The following is a 23,746-nucleotide window of genomic DNA, read 5'->3' on the forward strand; positions in this document are numbered from 1 at the left end:
TGTTGAGCTACATTTGGTCAAGTACTTATTTCATCTCTCCCAGGCTTGGCTTCATCATCTATGAAATGGGATGGCAGTATCTGCCTGGCAGTTTCTGTTAAAGATTAAATGAGAAAAGATTGAAAGGGTCTAATGAATTGCCTGGCCTGGGGTAGGCAATCAGTTAATGTTCATGGATGAATCTCGTGGCGCCAGGAAATGTTTGGAAAAGGAAGTTTCACTGAATCACGATACAGAGTATCATCCGTGGACTAGCATTTCGTTATTAATTTTTTTTTTTTTTGTCTTTTTGGGGCTGCACCCACAGCATATGGAGGTTCCCAGACTAGGGGTTGACTCAGAGCTATAGCTGCTGGCCTATACCACAGGTGCAGCAATGTGGTATCTGAGCTGCGTCTGCGACCTACACCACAGCTCCTGGCAATGCCGGATCCTTAACCCACTGAGTGAGACCAGAGATCAAACCTGAGTCCTCATGGATACTAGTTGGGTTTGTTAACCACTGAGCCATGACGGGAACTCCATAAGCCACCACTGGAACTCATCATTTCTTTAGATCAGAAAAGAGGCTTTCCTGTCTTCTGTGTTTGGCCTTTCCCTTATTCAATGCCTCCTAAACTCTGAGAGCTCTAAGAATCCTTAATAACTGCCTGAGTACAGATGCATAGGCTCAAACCCTGGCATAAAGTGGCATAATTACGCAATGCACGCTGCAGTTGACATCATGGGAACTTAACACCATTATCTCTTATTTTGTCAAAATTGAAATATATTCATGTTTTTTCCCCAATTTCAAAAGTAAATCAGTTGCAAATAATTTTATTAGTTCAGGCTGACATGGAATAGCAAGTAAAAGAATTCTAATTTGACTTCCCAGGGCGTTTTTTTGTTGTGTATGTATGCATATAAAAGTAGGATTTGCATTCTACATTCACACGCAGACTTTGGCTGAGCACATTGTCACCTGGAGTAAAGACTGCTTTTCCCAGCCTCTGTTCCCGAAAGGTGTGTGTGGGGGGCAAAGTTCTAGCTAATAGCATCTAAGCAGACGGGTTGGGCAGCACCAAGAAGGCTGCCGAGCAGAGACGGATGCAGGTGGGAGGCGTGCCTTTCAGACTTTTGCCTGCCTCCTCCTGATCTGCAAATTAGATGCGAAGGTAGAATTTTGTTGGCCCCGAGGGGACTGAGGAGGGAAGCCACACCCTGGGGACCAAAAGAGGGGAGCTGACATGCGCTAACCTCAAGAAAGAGCCAGACCAGTTCCCGCGTCCCTCCCCCAGGCCTTCTTTAGCACTGGAGAATAATTCCCTGTGATTTTTTAAAAATTTAATTTAATTTAATTTTTATTTTATTTTATTTTTTGTTTTTTTTTTCCCACTGTACAGCAAGGGGATCAAGTTATCCTTACATGTATACATTACAATTACATTTTTTCCCCCACCCTTTGTTCTGTTGCAACATGAGTATCTAGACATAGTTCTCAATGCTACTCAGCAGGATCTCCTTGTAAATCTATTCTAGGTTGTGTCTGATAAGCCCAAGCTCCCGATCCCTCCCACTCCCTCCCTCTCCCATCAGGCAGCCACAAGTCTTTTCTCCAAGTCCATGATTTTCTTTTCGGAGGAGATGTTCATTTGTGCTGGATATTAGATTCCAGTTGTAAGTGATATCATATGGTATTTGTCTTTGTCTTTCTGGCTCATTTCACTCAGTATGAGAGTCTCTAGTTCCATCCATGTTGCTGCAAGTTCACTGTGATTTTAAGCCACTCTGGTGAAGACCTCTGTTGCCGATACCTGAACCCGATTTCTAAGTGATACATAGTTCTCCTCCACGCCTTCCATTTAACTTTATATTATCTATTTTCCTTATTGACTATGTGTATTTATGTTGATGCATGAAAAATCTACCATGTTCTTTTTCATGACCACATAAATATTCCATTGTAAGGATTCGCGGTAATTTACACAATCCCTTGATAAAACTCCTAAAATCTTTTCAATTTTTGAAAATGATAAACAGTGTGGGACATAAACCTTTGTGCACGTTTTAATATTTTTTTAGGATAAGAAGAATTTTAGGGCTAAAAGATATGTGCATTTTAAATTGGTAATTAATGAATAGATGTGTGTGTTGTAACTGATGTGCATTGCCAAATTGTCTCTAGAAAAGTTATTTCAAGCTATACCTCTGTAGGTAGAATTTTGAAAAGATTTGTTTTGTGAGATTTTTCATACATGCAAGGCACAAAGAACAGCATAAAACAAATTCACATACATACTCTTCCATTTAAGAAGTGGAATATTTCCGGAGTTCCTGTAGGGGCTCAGTGGAAACGAATCTGACTAGTATCCAGGAGGACACAGGTTCGATCCCTTGCCTCGCTCAGTGGGTTAAAGATCCGGCTTTGCTGTGAGCTGTGGTTTAGCTTGCAGACACGGCTCGGGTCCTGCATTGCTGTGGCTGTGGTGTAGGCCGGCAGCTATAGCTCTGATTGGACCCCTAGCCTGGGTACCTCCATGTGCCACGGGTACAGCCCTAAAAAGACAGAAAAAAAAAAAAAGGTAGAACATTTCTGCAATGGCCTCAGGTGCTCTTGCATCTCACTCCAGTGAGACCACCCAGCTCTTCTCACCCAGTAGGCTGGTGTCTCGTCATCTTTCAATAACTCTGGAGGCCAATGGGTGAATCTATAGGATTATCTTGCACACATGAACATTCTCCTCCACCCCAAAAGAATACATTGGTCCATGCAGTTTAAACACCTGGGGTAGAACTTGCTGGAGGGAGGGGTCTGATGTCCTCAGGACGCATCTCTCTTCCTCTCTCAGGCCTCCTCTCCTCCATGGGGGCCTCATGCTCAGTCTCCATGTAGCAGCAAGAAGGTGGATGGCACTTCCAGGCCTACACGTTTCAGGTTCACATCCAGATCCTGCGGAAAAAAATAGTGCCTCTTCCCATTAGCTCGCACCCAAGACATGGGTTCCCACAGGTGAGATTAACCAGAGTGATGTGCCCAGCCTGAATCTCTCTCTCTCTCTCTCTCTCTCTCTCTCTCTCTCTCTCTCTCTCTCTCTCTCTCTCTCTCTCTCTCTCTCGCACCCACTGTGGATTCATCATCTGGAACCTAGCCAGACTTTTGGATGCTTGTTTCTATTCTCTGCCTGAGACGGGATAACAAACCCCAGGGTTAACTATGTTTGTGGTAACGTGGTCCCTGGCGGAAGACACAGGATGACCACTGCTAACTTTGACTGAGTGCTATGTGGCGCTGGCTCCTTACCTCCTGCACCTGCCGGGTGGCTATGAGGTCCATTTTGTAAATGAGGAAAACAGAAGCTTGGAGACGATGAATCTGACACAAGCTTGCACGGCTTGTGTGTGTTGGGACTAGGGTCCAGCCCTAGGGTTCTCTCACTCCAGCGTCCCTGGGAGACCTGGCTGGGACCCACTGTCTCTCTTGGAACAGACGTATGTATGTTCACCTCACAAGGCTGTGGCAAAGTGTCACCTGCAAACCCAGTGTAAACTGAAGCACTTCACAAATAGTACTCATTGTGATGTCCTCAGGTTACCTCCTTGGAGTCCCCTGGGGGTGGGTAGGGGACCTGCTGGCTTGGTAATTGGCCTGCTAATCCTGAGTAAACAGATTAAGTAAGTAAGGGCCGAGGGAGACAAGTTGCTTCCTGAGCTATTTTTTTTTTTTTCTTTAGTTCTGCAACTACATTTTGAAAGGCTATCTCCAAGTCTTTAGGATTTAGGGATCATGTCAAACACTTACAGGCAGGATTTACTCTGGGGGTGCTGGGAGGAAAGGAGCAGGATTCTGAGTAGACCAGCAGGGTCTCCAGCCTGCTGTGGGCTGTTGCTGCCCCTACTGTGTGCTGTGGAGTTGGTCTATCTCTTTTTTTTTTTTTTTTTTCTTTTTTCCCCAGGGCTGCACTTTCCTCATATGGAGGTTCCTGGGCTAGGGGGTCAAATTGGAGCTATAGCCACAGCAACGCAGGATCCGAGCTGTGTCTGCGACCTACACCACAAGCTCATGGCAACGCTGGATCGTTAAACCCATGGAGCAAGGCCAGGGATCGAACCCACGTCCTCATGGATACCAGTTGGGTTTGTTAACCTCTGAGCCATGACAGGAACTCTCCGTCCATCTCCTTCGTGACCTCAGTTTCCCCATTGGTTCAAGGCTGGCTTTGGGATAAAGGCAGTTCTCATCCTAAAGTTTATCTATAGCATCATCAGGGGGAGGGAGACGAGGAGGTGCTGGTAACCCCGGGCCAGACAGGTGTCATCCGTGAGAGTCTCGGGAAGAGTAGAAAATACCCTCCACTGGCCACAGAGCGACTTCCTTGTGGGCTGAGGAGGAGGGGAGGAATGGGACCCTAGGGGTTTTCCTGCTTCTGGAAATATTTGGCTTCGGTTATTCCCCAGCCAAAAGCTTCATGACCTCTGTGAGGAGTCGCTTGGAGTACCTGGCCAAGCTCCAGTTCGAATGTGAGGAATATAGGTCATTAGCTAGAGACTTTAATGTCCCGTAAACTGGCTTCCTGGAGGGGAGAGCTCACCCCAGCGTCATCAAGCCGTTTGCTCACAGCTTAGCCCATTTCCAGCCAGGGGCACACGGAGCTTCTGGAGGAGGGGCAGTGCCGGGAGGTGGGAGGCGGGCTGGACTGGGGGTCAGGGACTCTAGTCCAGGCTCTGCCACTGACCCAGACAAGTCACCCCATCTCCTTGGGCCTCATTTTCTTCCTTTTCAAAAGGAGGGGTGGTTTCGGATGTGCTTTGGAGCTTTCTAGCTCAGAAAAAGACACGAGGAAATGAAGTCAGCAGATTCTGGAGCCACCTTGCCTGAGTTCTGATGCTGCCTGGCTGCTCACTGCTTTTGTGGGAGACCTACTGTACAGCCCAGGGAACTGTGTCCAATCTCTTGGAGTAGAACATGATGGAAGATGGTATGAGAAAAAGAGTGTGTCTCTACGTATGACTGGGTTACTGTGCGGTACAGCAGAAATTGACACAACACTGTAAATCAACTATAATAAAAAAACTTGCTGTGACCCAGTTTTTCTATCTGTAAAGTGGGTATACTCAGAGTACACACCCCATGGGGTTTTGTGACGATTCAAGGTAGAGCCCTGCAGACAGCACCTGGACAAAGTAAATGCCCCCCCGTGTATAAACCTTCCCTGGGACCATCACCTGTTCTAGAGCAGGAGGGTGGCAGGGGGTGGGGGGAGCCAGACTTTCTGCTGTTGGGACATCAGGCCTGCAAGGATCCAGCCATGCACGAGGCTTCCTGTGGCAGCGGGAAGATGACTTTATGCCTAGTGTGTCTGCTGGGGACTCTATAGGGAAGGATACCTCTCAGCGAGGAAACCCCGTGAGGTGTCAGCCTGTAAGACTCAGAGGCCTCCTGCAGGGAAGAGGAGGAGGTCACGAGAAAGGGGGGAAAGAAGAGGTGGACAGACAGGGCCAGGCCCACTTGGGTTCAAGTCCTGGCTAAGCCACGTCCTTGCTGAGGGAGCCTTGAACGAGTCTCCGAATTTGTCTGAACTTCACTTTGCTCTTCTCTAGCAGTGAGGTGGCCAGACTGCAGACCTGTGCAGTACGTGAATGATACAGCGCATGGAGGACTTGGCATAATGGTACCAGGGCACTTGGAGAGGCAGTGGAGGTGTGTGTGCCTGTGCAGGTGTGTCACAGTGGAGGTGACGGAGGAGGGAGAGGAAAGGCCCACCTTTTCTTGAGGTTTGGGAAGGTCTTACCTAGCGACCTGTCAAAGTCTCTTCATCCTAAACGCCCTTCCCACCAGACACCTGCCACAGCCTCTTTGTGTGTGTGTGTGTGTGTGTGTGTGTGTTTTAGGGCCACACCATATGGAAGTTCCCAGACTAGGGGTCAAATCAGAGCTGCAGCTGCTGGCCTACACCACAGGCACAGCGACACAGGATCTGAGCTGCGTCTGTGACCTACACCAGAGCTCACAGCAACGCCAGATCCTTAACCCACTGAGCGAAGCTAGGGGTCAAATCCACATCCTCATGGACACTAGTCGGTTCCTAACCCGCTGGGCCACAATGGAAACTCCTGCCACAGCCTCTTAACTGGCCTCCCTGCCTCTGGTCTCAAACCTGCTGATTTCCTTCACCTTGTGATCGGAGCCATCCATTCCAAATGGAGACCTAGTGTCACTACATGGCTCCTCACTCTCTGCAGGATAAATGTCAAAGTCCTGGATGGAGACGTCTTCCGAGTGTCCCCTGCAGGGCCACCATTCTCCCTTCTCCTCCCTGGACCCTGACCCCCCCAGGGCCCACCATGTTCATGTTTCCAGCTGGGTTCAGCCAATGAAGCCCCAGGAGATGGGAGGGGAGGAGGACAGTGGCAGAGCCCGGACCTCCCGCTTCCCTCCTGCAGGTTCCTGGGGAGCATCATGTCCCTCTGCTGAGGCCACAGCTCCCATCACTGTCTTCCCATCTGCTCTGGGCCCCTCAGGCTTCAGGATGGTACCAGCTACTAGCCTGTGAGCTCTGTCGCATCGTTATCATTTTTCCTGCTCTCTGAGCACCTTGATGTGAAGTTTCCCACACGTTCCTTAAATCACTCAGGTGCATGTGCCATCTTTTTCCTGCTGGGACCCTGCCTGATACATACGCTTAGAGGCTCTGTAGGACTTGCCCCACCCCTGCATCTTCTGTGTCCACTTCTGTGTCCACTTCTCCCCTTTCGTCACACAGACCGGCCTCTTTCTCATCCCAAAATGTTTCCACAAATGGGGCTCCTGGCAGAATCCCTTTGTTACTCTGTACCCACTTCCTCCAAGAAGCCCTTCCTGATACCCTCTGGCTTGGTGCAAGCCCTTCCTCTAGCTTTGTACTCCCTTTGTACTCCCCTCCACCCCATCGCAGCATGCATCGTGATAGTGCATTTGTCTGCTTGTCTTTACTTCCTACCAGACTGTGGACCCCTGAAGACAGGAGCCATACCTTGCCTATGCAGAGTGAGGGAGCATGGCAGGGGCACAGACTCTGGAGTGTCCTGCCTGGGCTCACTCCCAGCTCTCCACTTCTCAGCTGTGTCTGTGGAGTCTTAAGCAAGTCACTTATCCTCTGAATGGTTAGCCCATCTGTAAAATGGGGATACAGAAAATATCTACCTTTAGAGTTGTTATAAGAATTATAGGAGTTCCTATTGTGGCTCAGTGGGTAAGGACCCAACATGGTCTCTGTGAGGGTGTGGGTTTGCTCCCTGGCCTCACTCAGTGTGTTATGGATGCAGTGTTCCTGTGGCTGTGGTGTAGGTGGCGGCTGTGGCTCTGATTTAACCTCTGGCCTGAAACTTCCTAATGCCACAGGTGCAGCAGTTTAAAAAAGAGAAGAAGGAGTTCCCAACGTGGTACAGAGAAAACAAATCTGACTAGGAACCATGAGGTTGCAGTTTCGTTCCCTGCCTGGCCTTGCTCAGTGGGTTAAGACTGGCAGCTGTAGCTCTGATTGAACGTCTAGCCTGGGAACTTTGATATGCTGCGGTGTGGCCCTAAAAAGACAAAAAAAAAAAAAAAAAAAAAAAAGAAAAGAAAAGGAAAAAAAAAAAGAATCATATTAGTTTCTGAGATACGTAAATTTATGCTTTCCACCAAAGTTGAAAAATACTTAGCCATTGTGTCTTCAAATATTTTTCCATCCCATTATCCCCTTCTTTACTCTTCTAAGACGCCAATTACCTGTATGTTAGACTCATGTATGGTTCCACACATCACTGAGACTTGTTTTGCTTTCTTTTTTTCTTCCTCTTTGTCAGTTTTACGGTTTCTGTTGATTTGTCTTCAAGTTCATTGACCCACTTTTCTGCCATCTGCAGCCTTTTGTTAAACCCATTGAGGCACTGGTCATTTTGATTATTGTCCTTTTCCTCTTAGGCTCAGTGCTGCCTTCTCTTAGACTAGAAGCGTGTTATGTTGTGAAGTGAAGATAGATACGCTCTTTTGGGAGGAGAGTTTGAGCACTGGAAGAGTCTGTCATAGGATTCATTTGTGGTGATATGCAGAACCTATAGGAAAGGTGATATAGGAATGCATATAATGATAGCTATGCTTTGATTAGTCTTTATAGATTTCTGGGGGAAAATATTTATGTTCACATTTGAACCAAATGTTTCTATGATCATTATTTTTGTGACTCTGTATTTTTTTCTTTGTGTTTTTCAAGTAGAATTATGGGTTTCATGACACTTTCAAAAATTTGAACAAGGTACAAAGTTGTAAAAATAAAATCATTTAAGCAATTTCAAAAATTATATTAATTAGCACATGTAAAACTATTCTTAGAACTCCATATATCAACTAAGTTAATATATATGAAACCAAGTGTTAAAATTAACTCATATATGTAATACTTAGTTTTACATATATTAGCTTAGTGAATATACAGAACTTAATACATGGAGTTATTAACTAATTAGGTTAATAACTGGTACCCAGAAAGTTTTAGGTGTTATGGTCAGTTGATGACACAAAGGGTGTTGTCACCGGAGAATGAATGGGTTCAGTGTGACAGGTATATTACACAATAATATACTTTCCCGCTCAGTTTTTACAGCAGACTTGGAAGGAAGAGAGGTAGAAATTCTATCGCCACTTCACAGATGAGGACAATGAACTTGGAGGGGCTTTCCTAGGGATCCACCACCGACACAGAGCCCAGGGGTACTGGAGCCTGGGATGGAGGCCCCTGGCTGGGCAACGTCACCCTTGGCTGCTCTGGTGGCTCTGGGGCGTGACAAGGTCTGCGTGCTTTAGCTCTGGCTGGGCCTTCTCTGGGAGGGGGGCAGCTGCAGAGCGGGTGGAATCCAGGGGCTTTAGAGGTCACTTTCCCTGAAAGTCTCTGAGTCACCTTTGGGATTTTCCAGGCTATAAGCTTTTGGAGGGTTAAAAAAAAAAAAAAAATGCCCAATGTGTCGCAAGTTCTGAAACCAGCTGCAAGGACAAGTTCTGTTGGCAGAGGCACCCATCTGAGGAATGCAGGATGGAGTGGGAGAACCCCGGACATTGAGACCAGAAGAGAAATGAGGCTTTTATGTTCCAGGGAATAGCGACAGTAACAAGTCACCTAAGGTTCAGAAGCGCATTTGTCCAGTGCATCTGGGCAGCAAACCGTTCTCTAATAATCCTCAGCATGCTGCCTTTTGATCGGCTGTGTCTGTGTCTTTTGTCCTTGTCATTAGACATTCTCACTCAGCCCCCAGACCCTAAACCCCAGCTCTGGACCTGAGACACCATGGGTGCCCCAGAGGTGGCTGTGGATTGACGGGCTACATATGGGAACGGAGCAAGTCTTCTTGGTCCTCACCTGATTCTATTTTACAGATAAGGAAACTGAGGTTCAGAGGGGTTAAATGCTTTGACCAAAGTGAAAGGTAATGAAGGGAAGACTGGAAAGTTGAAGCTGTTCCTCCAGGAAGTGTAATGGAGAACAGCTAGAGCATTCAGGTCGTACAGACGTGGCTTCATCGTCCCATTCTGCCCCCTCCCTGCTGTGTGATTTTGTATAGGTTGCTCAACCTCTCTGAGCCTCAGGCTGCTGTATTGGTAAAACAGGTGCAATAATAGTACATACCTTCTCACGTTGTTGTGAGGATTCATACAATGTGTGCAAAGGGACCAGCACTGTTGGCGCCGCAGAGTGTTAACTACTGCTATTGTTTCTATTGTTCTTATTCTCCTTTCATTACTATTATTTTTAGTATTTTGTAAAAAAAAATACTACCGTATTAGTTACATTTATCATTGACTATATGCCTGGTATACAACTGAACTGCAATGAATTAGTTTCTTTCTTTCCTGGGGATTAGCCTATAGTATGATAGGCTATAGCTGTTACAACTGGTGACCCCAGGACTGAATGTTTGCAGGGGGTTCATGAAGCCCGACTCTGGCATATGTCCAGGGCTTGAATAAAAGAGAAGAGATTAGGGGTGAGGTGCTGGGAGTACATTTGCTCTCGGCGGGTGGGCAGAAAAAAATCCCCCACTTCTGAGCAAGTGCAGAACCACTTCATGCAAACCCACTCACCCACACTTTCCCTGCCTGGCTTTTGCATGAGGTGGCTGCAAGAGCTCTCACAGGGGCTTTCCAAGGATTTCTCGAAGCTTCTTGCTTCTCCCAACACTCCTGCACCCCAGACCCTCTCTCAGCCACTCCCTACTGCCTGACATAAAGCCTTTTGGTGCCTTCTGAGATATGTTTCCTCTACAGAGACAGCTCAAGGCAGTTCCTGTTGTGGCTCAGCAGCTTAGGAACCCGACTAGTATCCACGAGGTTGCGGGTTTGATCCCTGGCTTCGCTCAGTGGGTTAAGGATCTGGTGTTGTCATGAGCTGTGGTGGAGGTCACGAATGTGGCTCAGATCCCGTGTTTCTGTGGCTGTGGTGTAGGCTGGCAGCTGCAGTTCTGGTTCGACCCCTAGCCTGGGACCTTCCATATGCCATGGATGTGGCCCTGAAAAAAAAGACCATCTCCTTATAATCTCAAATGGAACCAGGATGTCCCTCCAAAGTGGAGAAACCGTTCTGAGGGCCTCTGTTGTCTCATGTTTATAAACCTGGGAGGCCTTCTCATGCAAGATGGGTGGGAAACTGAGGTTGAGAGGGGCGAGTGGTTTGTCCCAGATGGGGTAGGGGCAGCATGGGGAGAAACCTAGGCTCTGGGGCTCCTGGTCATGGTGGGGTGTGAGGGTGTGGGAGGCGAGCCTGGGCTGTGGCCTGGTTCTGCTTCTTCCTACTTGTGCAGACTTGGCAGACATTCTTCAGCCCGGAACCTCTATTTTCTTACCTGTGAAATGGGCATAACTGTGCCTTCCTCACAGGAGCAGTAGAAGGAATAGAGAAGATCCTGAAAAGCAAGTTCCCAGGCACAGTGCTTGGCATAAAATCAGTGCCCTTTCCCTCCCGCCTCCCCCTTCCTTCTGAAAATGAACAAAGGCTTTGGAATCACACAGACTGGGGTTCACCTCCTGTGTGGACTTGGGCAAAGTATTCACCTTGGGGGGGGGGTCTTGATTTTTTCTTCTTTATAAGATGGTAACAGGAATGGCCATATTGAGGGGTCTTTGAGGAGACTGTGGCGAGAGGAGAGATGTCGCACAGGAGGCCCTTCTAGACAAAGCTGCACTTTTTTCCTGCCTCCTCTCTCTGGGACCTGCTCCACAGATTCGGGCCTGGCCCCAAGCTGCAGGGGCAGGAGAGAGGGACGTCTGTGCTTCCTTCTTGTTGGGCTCAGAGCGTGCAGCTCCGGGCTGGGCAGGCATGGGTTCAGCCAGCAGGGCTGATGGCTCTGGGTACAGCAATGGTCCCTCCCTCCCAGCCCTTGGGCCACTTCAGGACATGGATCCTTGGGCAGGGGCTGGGGTTGGGGGTGGGGGTGTGTGGGGGAGTCAAACCCAAAGAGGGTCACAGCAGCAGCTTCCAAAGGGGGTGCTGGAGACCAGGACACGTAAATAACCCCAAGGAGACAGGCCTTGGCATCCCTTCCTGGTCAGGAGTAAACATGACGTTATTCAGAGAGACACTGAGGTTTTAAACCACTTCATATTTAATCAGCCATCCCTCCCCCTTCCAACAGCTCCCTTCCAGGAAAAACATCGCTTGAGCTTTTGACACGAAACAAAGCTTTCTGAAAACTTGCGCACACAGCCCAGGCCTCGAGGGACAGACTCGTGGCCAGGTTTTGAGCCAGAGGTGGCGCCATTCTAGGACACTGGGGCCCAAGCAACACACATCTGTCTGGTGTTCCTGTTGTCCTGAGGGGCCGAGGTGGAAGGTTCAGGAGCAGAGGGGTGGACCTGGACCGTGGAGAAGACTGGCCTGTGTTCTAATCCCACGTCTTCCTTCTAGGACTGTGTGTCCTTCAGCAAGAGGCGTAACCCTTGGGAGCCTCGTAAATGTTCTTAAATGTACACAAGGACTACGTGTGCCGCCGTGGAAGGTTGTGCTGACATTCCCATCAAATACACCGATGGATAAGGCTGAGTCGTGTGAAACTGCCCCTTTTGAAGCTCAAAAAGGGTTGACTATGGGCAATTTCCTCATAAAGTGCCTGGCCCATTTGAGTCCTCTCCAAACCGGGGTTACATATGTACACAGTGAGTCTCAAGCCTTAGTAAGAAGTAGGGAGGGGGCATAAGGTGTGTGTGCAAAATGCCTGATTCAGAAGAGCTGTGCGGGCTCTACGACTCTGCCCTTCACAGGTAGTTCATCCCCACGCCAGGTGATGTGGGTGAGGTGATGCTCAGCTGAGCGGAGCTTTGAATAAAGAAAACCAGGAGATGGGGCAGAGGACAGGACAGAAAACAGCAGGTCCTTTTTCCAACCCCTTGTCTTCTTTTCTTTGCTGTTGTTGGGTAACAGGATTCCCTTAGATCTCTCTCTCTCCGTGTTTGTGTGTGTGTGTGTGTGTGTGTGTGTGTGTGTGTAAGAGAGAGAGAGAGAGAGAGAGAGAGAGAGGTTGAGAATCACTCTGATTACATTAAAACCCTAACCCTGACATTTGGAGCCTGTCTCTTCCCCCACCCCCTTATTTTTGGCCACACCCACAGCATACGGATGTTCTGGAGCCAGGGTTGCACCTGCACCATGGCAGCAACCTGAGCCACAGCAGTGACAATGCTGGATTCTTCACCTGCTGAGCCACCAGGGAACTCCCCTTCTCCCCTTTGAATTGCCAATATCCTAAATCTTTGCACCACTTTAAGGTGGGTGCTTGGTCTGCACGAGTTTTACCCTTCGTAGCTGCCTCTAATATTCTAATATTCCGGACACCATTTAAGCTGTTTTCAAAATGTCCTTAAAGGCGGGAGCAAGAGGAGTGAGCCAGTGGGGAAATGTCTGCATACGACTTGGAAGGGTGTCAGGAGCTCTGGATCCTGCCGCCTTGGGTGTCAGGTGGGGAAGACAGCTCCGCCCAAGGTCATGAGATGTGAGCTGGGGCAGAGGTGGAACGTGAGCTCAAGTGCTCAAGGGCTAAACATGCTAATCTTTACCTTAGTCTCCTTATTGCTGTTGTGACTTAACAAACCCAGGTCAGCAGCCGCCGAGGTGCCTCAGCGTGAACCTACATGACTTATGCTAAGTGCTCCTTCTGGATAAAATTCCACCGCACACACGCACACACGCCGCTGCCAGGGAAAGCGGCCCTATTCATGATCTGCTCTTTCACACTCCACAGAGATCAGCCGCCCTGAAGGTGTGGCAACGATGGACACATGGTCCACCCTCGTGAAATCCACAGCCTTGGAGTTCCCTGTGTGAATAATCCTAAGAGCTATAAGGTAAATGTGGTGGCGCTTTGAGAACATGTGAAAGGGAGGCCAGCTCTTGTCAAGGCTGGGGAGCTTGCCTGCTCCTTCCTTTCTGTTGGGAACCTGGTCATGAGTCCAGGCTCCAAAGATACGTGCAGATGTGTGGGAATCCATGCTGGTGCCACACACCATGCTGGTCTTGATCGCTGTTGCTACAGATCCAGAAGAAAGGATGATGAGGCCAGGAGGAGCACTGGTGCTTAAGCCAAGGTCAAGTTGTCCTCACGCGTTGCTGGGGAGGCACGTCTCCATTTCACCCACCAGGAAGGGAGCTCTGAGACTGCCTGTGTTACATGATCTTTGTTTTTGTGGTCGTTCTTGATTTTGCTTTTTAGGGTTGCACCCGCAACGTATGGAGGTTTCCAGGCGAGGTGTCTAATCAGAGCTGCAGCTGCCAGCCTATGCCACAGCCACAGCAACGTGGGATCCAAGCCATGTCTTGCAACCTATACCACAGCTCATGGCAAGGCCAGATCCTTAATCCATAGAGCAAGGCCAGGGTTCAAACCTGCATCCTCACGGATACTAGTTGGGGTTTTAACCTGCTGAGACGTAATGGGAACTCCCTGTATTGCTTGGTCTTGAGCTCTGTGTTCATTTCTGCACAGCAGAGACAGTAAGAATCTTTACCTCACAGGGGCCATGAGAATTAAACGGGATAACATGTGCAGGTGGCCGGCCGCAGGGCTCATTGGCAGGGCCTGAGGCATACTTTCGTGTTTCCTCCAGGACATGCGCTCCACACAACTTAGGCACCATGTGGCATGGGCTGGGCTTCAGCCAGGTGTGTGTGACTCCCAGCCTGGACACCCGTCATCCCCACTATACCAGGATCCCTGGTGGGAAGGTCTAGGAGACCTTAACTTTATGCCTTGAATTTGAACTTCATTTGGGAGATGCTGGGGATCCACTCAGGCTCTTTGAGCTGGGGGGCATGTGACAAAGCTGCTTTTAGGTGATGAATGATGGGGATAAATAAGGTGCTTGAAGAGGGGCTGAGACCTAGAGGTCAAGAGATTCTTTTACGTTGGCTGCTCTGTGAATTCCACTCTAGGCGAATGCTCCACTCCTGAACCGAGGCAGAGAAGGCTGGGAAGGACAGATAGGACAGTGGTCATCTTCCCACCCAAGCGTTTCATGGTTGTGTAATTTAGTCCCGGTTCTAGCTGAATTTATGGGATGCATCTGCTGCCCCCACAGCATCTGCCTCCGTGTCGCATGCTGCCATGCCGGCTGGTGATGACCCCCTCTCACCCTTTGAAGAAGGCAGTGGCTTCAGATGCCCAATTTAAATGGCTACCACCCAACATTAAAGTGGTAGTCACGCTGCCAGTCATCCATCAGGAGTAATGTTGTATTTGCTCTTCATGGTGGGAACTTTCCAGCTATTACCTCTCATTCTCTCAGCAACCCTGAAAACTGGGTATTATCATTTGTGCTTTATAGAAAAGGAAGCTGAAGCCCCGAGGTTCCTTTAAACAACATGCCGAGGAAACACAGTTTACTAAGTGAAAGATGTAGACAAGGAACCTAGCCTGCTCAGAGGGTGAAACCTGTTGCTTTCTTCTAAATCTCTTTTTGTAGATGATCTGTTTTTCCAGATGAGGAAACTGAGGCTGAAAAGAGCTGGGTGAATTGCCCACAATCATGCAGCTAGTACAATAGCTAAAGAACAGCTAATTACAGAATGTTTACTCTGGCCCAGGCAGTGGGCCATTAAATGAGACAGTGACTATCTCATTTAATCCACATAACAGCTGGTCTTATGTCACAAACAAATGCCAGAACTGGCATTTGTGATCAGGTCTACTCGCCTTTGGAGTTTTCAACTACCGGATTCTGCTGTAAGGAGACTGCTAGGGGTTGATATAAATCCCAAGACTTCAAAGGAGGAAAGGTCATGGTGGCTAAGAAGATACCTAATCAGAATATCTGGGGGTGAAGCTGCTGCAAGCCACCTCTGTCTCTGAATGCAGTTCCTGTTTGTTCCTAAGTGATGGATGGAAGTCTGAGCACTGAGGATCAGGAGGGTCCAGCTTTATGTCATGGGCATTTGAGTGAAGGACACCAGTCACCCTCTGGTGATCAATGGAGGTGTAAAACCCCAAAGACATCCAGGATGGCTGAGATCAGATGGATGAATGCAGGCATCCATCTGGGATCTTTCTTTCCAAGGAAATTGATGGAAGATGTGTCAGGTTTAGCTCACAGCATTCCAGCCGAAAGGGTCAGTTGTCCAAAACCTTAGAGTGTCCCTCACCCAGAGATGACAGGCTGGGGGAAGGGTCCTGATGGCCTCTGACCTAGTTCTGGAGACGAGGTGCTATCTGCTCTGTAAATATCGCCGACATTCCTGGGAGATGAAAGACAGCTCCAGAGGCAGTGTCGTAAGCCCCTCCAAACTCCAGACACGCGCTGGTCATCCTGGCTCTCTCTTTAAGCAACACTGGAAAATACAGGTACACAGCTGTGAAGGGTGGTGGGGGCTGGAAGGCAGCAGTTTTATCAGAAGCACAGTTCATTTTCCCCATGCAACCCCAGGAGGGTCATTGCATTGTTGAATTGAAATGATAATTAGAAAATTCATGGACTTGGGAGGAAATTTTTGGAGTGCTTGTATACCAGCAAACTCTTTTCTCTCTCCCAGTAGCCCAGTGATAGGGGCATTGTTATTATCCTTATTTTTATGAAGGAGGGGACTGTAGCCCAGAAAAGGTAAGTTGTGTGTCCTTATGCCTCAGCTGCTAAGTGATGGAGCAAGGTCTTGTGTCCAGGGCTCCTAACTCTAGCTCACATTTTTCTTACCCTCTGGCTGCCTCCACCATCCCTTGGGTCGATAGACAGTTATCCCAACTCTGCCTGGACATCCAACACGGACCATTCCAGGGTTGGAGAGCTATCGTCTGGTGTTAAAAATAACAGCGACCAGTTTTTGAGCCCTGCTATGCACCAAACTGTATTCTAAAGGTACGTTACGCCTGATTCTCAGCTCCACTTCTTGTGGTTTAAACTGTGGGATCTGAGTCTCATAGAACACGAGTGACCTGCCCAAGGACACACAACCAGTAGGTAAGTCTTATGTCAAACTCATGACACCACACTTTCTTCTTATATTGAATGGAAGTCATCTCGGTACATCAATTTAATGGAATGTTATGCAGACATTAAATTTTTCTTAAAAAAAAGAAAAAATGCTAACTAAAACAAGCAAGATATGTCAACTATACATCAATAAAACTGAAAAAAAAAAAAAAAACCCAAACAGATATAAAGCTTTATCTCAGGTCCACAAGAACTGAGACCGAAGTGAAATATATGCCAACACTGAGAACAATGGTCTCAACAATTATCTTAAGATCATGGGCTTATGTTTCGTGTGCACTAGTGTGTGTGAGTGTGTGTGTGTGTGTGTGAGAGAGAGAGAGAGAGAGAGAGTGTGTGTGTGTGTCTGTATGTGCTGCACATCGTGCTTCTTTATTTACATGTTTGTTTTCTTCATTTTCTGCAACGAGCATGGGTCACTTTGAAAATCAGTACAAAATATGGGGGTCAGAATGGAGCCAAAAGGCTACTCCCAAATCGGGCCTCACTGGCCTAAAGATCAACAAGCGTCTTTTCAAAACCCACTGGGCATTTTTTTTCCTGCTGTGCCAAAGTGCCATTTCAGCATCTCTCCTCTGCTCACTCATCTCTTTTGGCGTCACTATCTTGATACGACTGGACTCAAAGAGGAAGCAAATACAATAGACTAAAGCCTGTCTGTAGGAACCGCCTGGGCTCACATTGCAAATAGGATGTGCTGAGATAGTCTTTATAAAAAACCCCAAACCAACAACCTCTTTAGCCTGTCACTGAGCAAAACACACCATGAGAAAGCGACTTCAGAGGTGGTATTCTGGCTGTGGCACCTGCTCCTGGAGGATCAGCTGTCCCAGGACATGCTGGGGCCAGACAGGGCAGGGGCGGTGGCGGCTGAATGAGTCTGGCCTGAGATTCAATCGGGTGACCTGGGCACAGTTGAGTTTTATCAGGTCAACTTCTTAAGTTATGTCTTCTGGGACTGATAATGTTATAACTGATGGCCTCTAGGAAAAATGCTGTCTCCTGCTTGCTGGGGAGGGTAGTAGGGGAGGTGGGAGGAAGAGAATGTTTTCTGGGGGTGCTTCGGCTGCATGTTTGGAGCAGCAGCAGGAAGCTGAGCCCTCTGTGAGCACTGGTGTGGCTGGTTCTGAAAATGGCAGAAGCGTAGTCTCTCTCCTGTCCTGCTGTTGGAGTGGCCAGTGCGGGGGACTCCCTTTTCCTCTGTTTATACGATGACTATGTGAGAAGAAAAGGGACGTAGACGTTAGGGGGTGCAGCCTCTCTGTTGTGACTGAGGGGAAGGAGCCAGGGCGTTGGCCAAGCTCATCCAGGGGGCAAGGCAGGGTTAGAAGCTAAGGTACCTCGTGGCCCACTCGTATCCACTAAAGCACAAAAGGGAGACCTGGTGGTCTTTTACCCCATGGCACCTCCCGGTGATGCCAAAGCCAGTGACTCCTCTCATCTAGTCAGTGTCTGCTGTGTGCCAGGCATCATGCAGATGCCTCGAAATGTAATTCTGTCTGGTATGGACTGAGTTGAGCCTCACCCCCCACTTATATTTTTGACATTCTACCTGCTAGTACCTCAGAAGTTAACTGTGTTTAAAAACACGGCCTTTAAAGAGATATATATTAAGTGAGGTCATTAGGGTGCATCCTGATCCCAAAGGCCTTGTGTCTTTGTAAGGAGAGGACATTTGAACGCAGGTGCACAGGGAAGACTATGCGAAGACCCACAGGGAAAGTGGCTGTCTGCAAGCCAAGGAGAGAGGCCCCAGAGGACACCCACTCCTTTGGCACTTTAATCTCAAACATCCAGCCTCCGGAAGAACGAGATAATAAATGTCTGTTGTTTACGCCAGCCAGTCGGTGGCACTTTGTAATGGCAGCCCGAGATGACTAATAATAAAACACCATCCTAACTGTATCCCTGCCAGTAGGGAGCCTTGGTCCCGAGTGACAAACGAGGACATTCAGGCTCAGAGGAGAAGAAGAACTTGTCCAAGGTCACAGTTGATAAGAAGACTTGATTAGAACCCAGTCTTATGGAAACCCAGGGTTTGACCTTTGCTCCTAGAAGAAATGGGGCCATTTGTGTGACAGGGCATTGCGAACTGTATGGGGTTGCTGAATGAACACAGCATCCCAAGGCAGCATTGTCACCCTCGCCATGGAACGGTGTAGGCCCTTTATAAGAAATTCCAGGTCCAATCTGGTTCTCCGGAGGGGCACTTCCTGGGATGCTTTGCTCTCCAATCCCAGGGCCCCACCTCTGGGCTGGAAAAGGTTCTCCTCGATCTGTCTGACAGTTGTGAGGCATCAGACTTGGAGCCACGGCCCCAGGGACTCCATTTTTCTCCATCTGCTAGTCGTGGGGGTGACCCTGGGCAAAGTACAGGGTCTCTTAGGGCATTTGAGTCTTACCTTCACACATTCTGATTGCTCTGCTACCGAGTTCTCTGTGGGCATTTCAGGGTGCAGGCATTGATATTTTCCTTTAGGCAACCCAATCCCATGGCCAACTGCAGCAAAGAGCTGTCTTTCCACTTGCTCCTTCTTACCTCCTCCTTATGGTTTGGCCCTTAGATCTTGGCTCAGGTGTCACTTCCTCAGGGAAGCCTTCCCAGCCTGGACCAGTTTCCCCTGTGACTAGCTAAGTTATCTCCATAGTGGACGCCTAGTTCTCTGACGTATCCCTCCCAGAGCCTCTTCTGGGCAAATGGTGGGCTCTCGACGGATATTGAGGCACCAGTTAATATACTCTTTTATTGACGTGACTTGTGCTTTTCCTTCTTAGTACGTATCATAATTGCATATTTTGTAGTTGATTAATATCTGTCTCCCTGGCCTTGGCCTTAGACGGAAACTCCACGAGGGCAGGGACTTTGTGTCGCTGGCCATTTCATTTCAGCACCAGCCTTGCCCTGAATGGAGGAGGCACCTTAAGAACATCTGTTGTGTGAAATTCAGTGAAGGAGATTGAGAGGACAGAGACATTTTGATTCGTCCAAGAGACATGGTTCCCAAGGCCTTCCTTAGGAGAGCTCACTCTACCCCATTCATTTGACAAACGTTTACCAATCCGTCTCCTCTTGTGCTAGGCTATGCATTGACAGAGTCATGAAGAGACTGCCTTGGCCTCCATGTGGTCATGTCTTCTGGGGGAGGCAGGTAGGGACACTGGAGGCAATAATTCCATGTAAGCAGTGCTGTAACTAGAGGCAGGAACAGGCGATCACACAGCAGGGTGTGATTGATCCAGGCCTCAAAGGGTCACGGAGGGCAGAGGGGAGGCAACTTGTGAGCTGAAACGCTGGAGCCTGAGTATGTGCACTTAAGAGGAAAGGAGGGAAGCGCAGGTCAGGCGGAGGAAAAACTTGAGCAAGGGCCTAGAGTGGGAAAAAAACATGGCTGGCTGGGGGGAGAGTGAATGGCCTGCATGCCTTGAGCTGTGCCGCTTCCGGAAGGAGGGAGCTGGGAGGTGAGGCAGGAAGGTGGGGTGGGCCTCAAAGGGCCTGCACGCATGAGCGCTGCTCCCCAGACCTTTGCAAAAGGAGAGCAGGTTGTCATTCCTATCAAGCTGGGGCTCAGCTTTTGTCCCCAGTCTGGGCCCAGCTCCCTTTGATCCCAGCAAGGCCATTGTTTCCCCAGTGCTGGCCTCTCTGCCTCACAGCGGAAAATGTGGTCTTTGTTCTCCTGAGACTTTTTATCCAAGTCCTGTGCTGGTGGGGACGAGCGGGAGGGGGTCCGAGAATCCAGTCCCCGCAGCTGAGGGACAAGGGCCGCCCCTGTCTCCTTTCCTCTGCCTTGTGTGGGTTGCACTCAGCTCACAGAACCTTCTTGCTTGTACAAGTCATGCTGTGTTGGGGGTGGAGAGGGAATGCTGGGCAAACAGTTTCAGCTTTCTTTATGTCTTTAATTTATGTTAAATTGCCTTTGTTAACAGTTCCATCCTGCTCTTAACATAAATCAAATGCAGCGAATCTTAGCTCAACTGTTTACTGGCTGTGTCAGCCTGGGTAAGACATGTCACCTCTCAGAGTCTCAGTTGCCTTCTCTGCATGATCAGGAAAATGAAAATATTTACCTTATAGCACTGTCATGAGGTTTTATTCATTCTTTGAATAGGTATCTGTTAAGCACCTACTCCTTGTCAGCATTGTGGTCTGTGCTAAAAAAGCACCGAAGAATGAGATAGACTTGATCAAACCCTTCCTGAAGCTTACTGAAGAAGAAAGATTCAACTGACAAGCCTGTGAGTCCTAAAAGAAGAAATGCAGATTGCTAAGGCATCAAGGATTGGGGACTTCACTGAATCTTGGGGGGTCAAGAAGGGGTCCCCAGAAAGGTGATGCTCTTGCAGAGACTTGATGCACATAAAAGGAGCTTGGGACTTTGGAAGTGGTTTTAAACATCAGTTCTTGCACCCTCTGCCTGGGATCGTTTTCTCACCAACACCTGCTGGCTTTGAATGAAACTCCCTCCCCCTTTAGGGAACTTATGCAGCTGAAGAGAAATGGATGCTGGGAACTGCTTCCAGGGACCTGGAAATTGATGAAGACACACACAAGGTAACGGACACGGGGCCAGCTGCGACATTTTCTGTGTGCCTTAATGAGGAGTGCTGGGGCTGTGCTACTAAGAGCTGAACTCTTGGCCCAGCTCGCCCGGCTGAAGGAGAAGGGGGAGAAGCTGGCAGACTGCGGCGCTTTGTGAGGAGAAAACAAATGGGCCTGTAACTTGATCGAGGTGGCGAGGGGAGGCGGCCAGGGCTCTAGGGATGAAGAATAGCTTCTCAGAGTATTGTCAGGGGGAGGAGGCAGCCAGCAGAGCTGACTGCGGGGCTGGCGCGTGGTCTGCCAGCTTGAGCATCCTTGGGCTGCCATGCCCACCTGTCTGGAGCACCTTCTATGGGTCAGGGACATTTGCAGAGGGTAGGAGGTAGTCCTTGCAGCAACCGCACCTGGTGAGGAGTATTTCTACCCCTGTTTTCTAGATGAGACTCCTGAGGCTCAGAGAAGTGAAGTAGCTTGCCTGAGGCCACACAGCCAGTCAGTGGTGAAGGCAGGGCTTATATCCAGCTCTGTATGTCTTTAGAGTGATATTTCTTCCACTGTCTCTTGCTGCCTGACAATTTTGGGGGGCAATGGTTCCTTCTGAATTTTCTACATGTAATAATGACAGTAAGAATCCCTTTCAAGGGATATATTTCACAAAGAGTCCTCTTGCAAATGCCATTTCACAGCGTCTTTATAGTGTTTTCCCTTTGAGGTGAAATGTTATCCTCAAATTTGAGCTGAGGACATAGAAACACAGCCAGGCGGGCAGCTCCCCTAAATGCCACTCAGCAAGGAGCTGAGACTGGCGAGGCCAAATGGCAGGCACTTGCTACCATTGTATGGAGACCCAGGTGGGCTCCTCCGGTGTTCGACGAGACCCAGAGTATCTCCCACTCCTTCAAATGAGAAGCCCAAGAACAAACAGTTTGTTTTTCTAACACGCTCAGAGCCTCTGCTTTGTTTCTAACCTTTGATAAAGCCAGCAGCCCAAATCCCCTTTCCTGTGCCCCTCCTCCCGAGAAAGGGATGGCCAGCCATGTGTATTTTTCACTGGGGCTCTCACAAAGAATGCTGCATATAATATGAAACATGTGTCATGGTGTTTGCTGGAGGGCCCCACCCCATGCCCTTCCCTGCACTGTGGGAGCCTCCGGTGTGGGGGGATGGGAGGGGGTCGGAGCCCCAGACACCTAGAGCATTTCTCCCGGAACCGGAACTGCCCCCACCTGCAGGCAGAGCTGGTACCCAGCTCCATCATCCATCTCATCTCACTTCCCCATTGGAGACCTTGTCACCCCATGTTTGCGTTTCTGGCAATGTGTTGTGAGCCCGGCCTCAAACTCAGATGTGTGAATTTCAGCTGGAAACGTACATGGGCTGCGCTCAATAACATCTGTGGGGTAAATTATAGGGTGAATAGGGGATGAACCGCTCTTCCTCCCATCTCCCGGAAGTTGGCGCGCTGTGATATTGCTGAAGGAAAGAATAAGTGCTCTGTGATGGGGCTGTCACTATTTTTGCCATTCCCTTCTTAGGAGACAGGATTGTTGGGAGCCCTGGTCCTTGAACCGGGAGCAGGTGTTAGAATCACCTGTAGGCTCGTTAAAGCATAGATGGCTAGCCCCACCCCTCAGGGTGTATTTTTGCATCTTTAACACGTTCCTGGTGGATGAGATGCTGCTGCTTCAGGGTCGTGGGAGCTCAGATGGTCTTTTTCAAGTGGGGTGCGGATGGAGCCCAAGAGAAAAAAGAAACAGAAGAGAGAGTGACTGTCTGGTGGTGTGGTGTCTGATGGTGTCTCAAGGGCACAGGGATCAGCATAGACCAGAACCACCAGGACGGGCCTCCTGGATGTGTGGTGGTGAAGGACGCAAGGGATTTGGAAAGTAAAAGGAAGGAGAGCTTTGGGCGCAGGCCGGTGCGGAGGCAGTGTTGAGATGACACCAGCCTGCAGAGGGAGGGGGACGAAAACAACCTTCCTCATCAGGGTTGCCTGGAGTTTACACTCTCCAAACCCCCTGCACAGAGCCCAGACAGCCTGGCAGGGCAGGGGTCACCTTCCCATCTCCAAGGAGGAAACCAGCACAGGGGGTCATGGGAATTGAGGAAGGAGGGCCCAGGGCCACAAGCTTTGGCAGCTTATTCTCTTACAACGGGTTGACCTTTCCCCTGTTTGAAAGCTCTTTGCAGCTGCTTTCCCCAGGGTGAGCAATGCAGTCTAAGCCTTGGCAGGAATCATGGTTTCTCTCACCTGATTTTTTTTCTTGTTCCAGTTTGCACTTACAAATGTCATCAACACAGAAACCACTGTTGCCCTCCTTATGCCATTGGCTGGTGACTGTCTCCTCTTCCTGGTTCCTAAAACCTATGAGGGTCACCCCATAGCCCTGGAGAAGAGGAGGGAATGGAGAAATCTGGACTGCAAATTCACCCTGTATCAGCACCACGTTTGGCATGTTTATACAGGAGATCTCACTTAGCCTACAGAGCCCAGGGCATGTAGAGACAAGGTCGCTGAAGCTCATGCTGAGGGTAAAGCTCAGGCTCAAGGTTAAACCCCTAGCTTGAGCTCTTGTTGTTAGCTGGTGGAGCTGATATCCAACCTCCAATCTGTTTGAGTTCAGATGAGCCAAATAAATAGCTGGTTATAAAAGGCCAGAAACTGGAGCCTTACCTGATATCAGTGCATACTGGGAAAAGGTTTCCAGAACACCCTGTGCTGTTTTTGCAGGGTCACACCTTTGCACATG

The 23,746-nt window shown here is 49.0% G+C and overlaps 2 long non-coding RNA genes across 13 annotated transcripts in view; one reads left to right on the forward strand and one right to left on the reverse strand.

Moving 5' to 3' along the window:
• The window catches only part of LOC102158676 (uncharacterized), a 434,799-nt gene that overhangs the window by 20,393 nt on the left and 390,660 nt on the right, over positions 1–23,746 (forward strand). For 4 of the 12 annotated variants that reach the window (XR_014808247.1, XR_014808245.1, XR_014808255.1 and 1 more), the window contains exon 2: positions 20,566–21,008. The exons of 3 other annotated variants lie outside the window; for them this stretch is intronic. This is a non-coding gene — a long non-coding RNA (uncharacterized LOC102158676). Of the gene's footprint in view, positions 1–13,224; positions 13,328–20,565; positions 21,009–23,746 lie in introns of those variants that run through there. 5 more of the 12 variants (XR_014808244.1, XR_014808249.1, XR_014808252.1 and 2 more) reach the window with 2 other exon arrangements.
• LOC100512055 (uncharacterized) lies at positions 2,725–3,480 on the reverse strand. The gene is made up of 2 exons (XR_001309421.3): positions 3,284–3,480; positions 2,725–2,932 (listed from the first exon to the last, which is right to left on the reverse strand). It is a non-coding gene; the product is annotated as an uncharacterized LOC100512055 (long non-coding RNA).

The sequence above is a fragment of the Sus scrofa genome, chromosome 6 (genome assembly GCF_054392235.1).
Source record: "Sus scrofa isolate SSC_HxYL_T2T_F1_AM1 chromosome 6, Sscrofa_HxYL_maternal_Yorkshire_Landrace_v2.0, whole genome shotgun sequence".
Classification (NCBI taxonomy): domain Eukaryota; kingdom Metazoa; phylum Chordata; class Mammalia; order Artiodactyla; family Suidae; genus Sus; species Sus scrofa.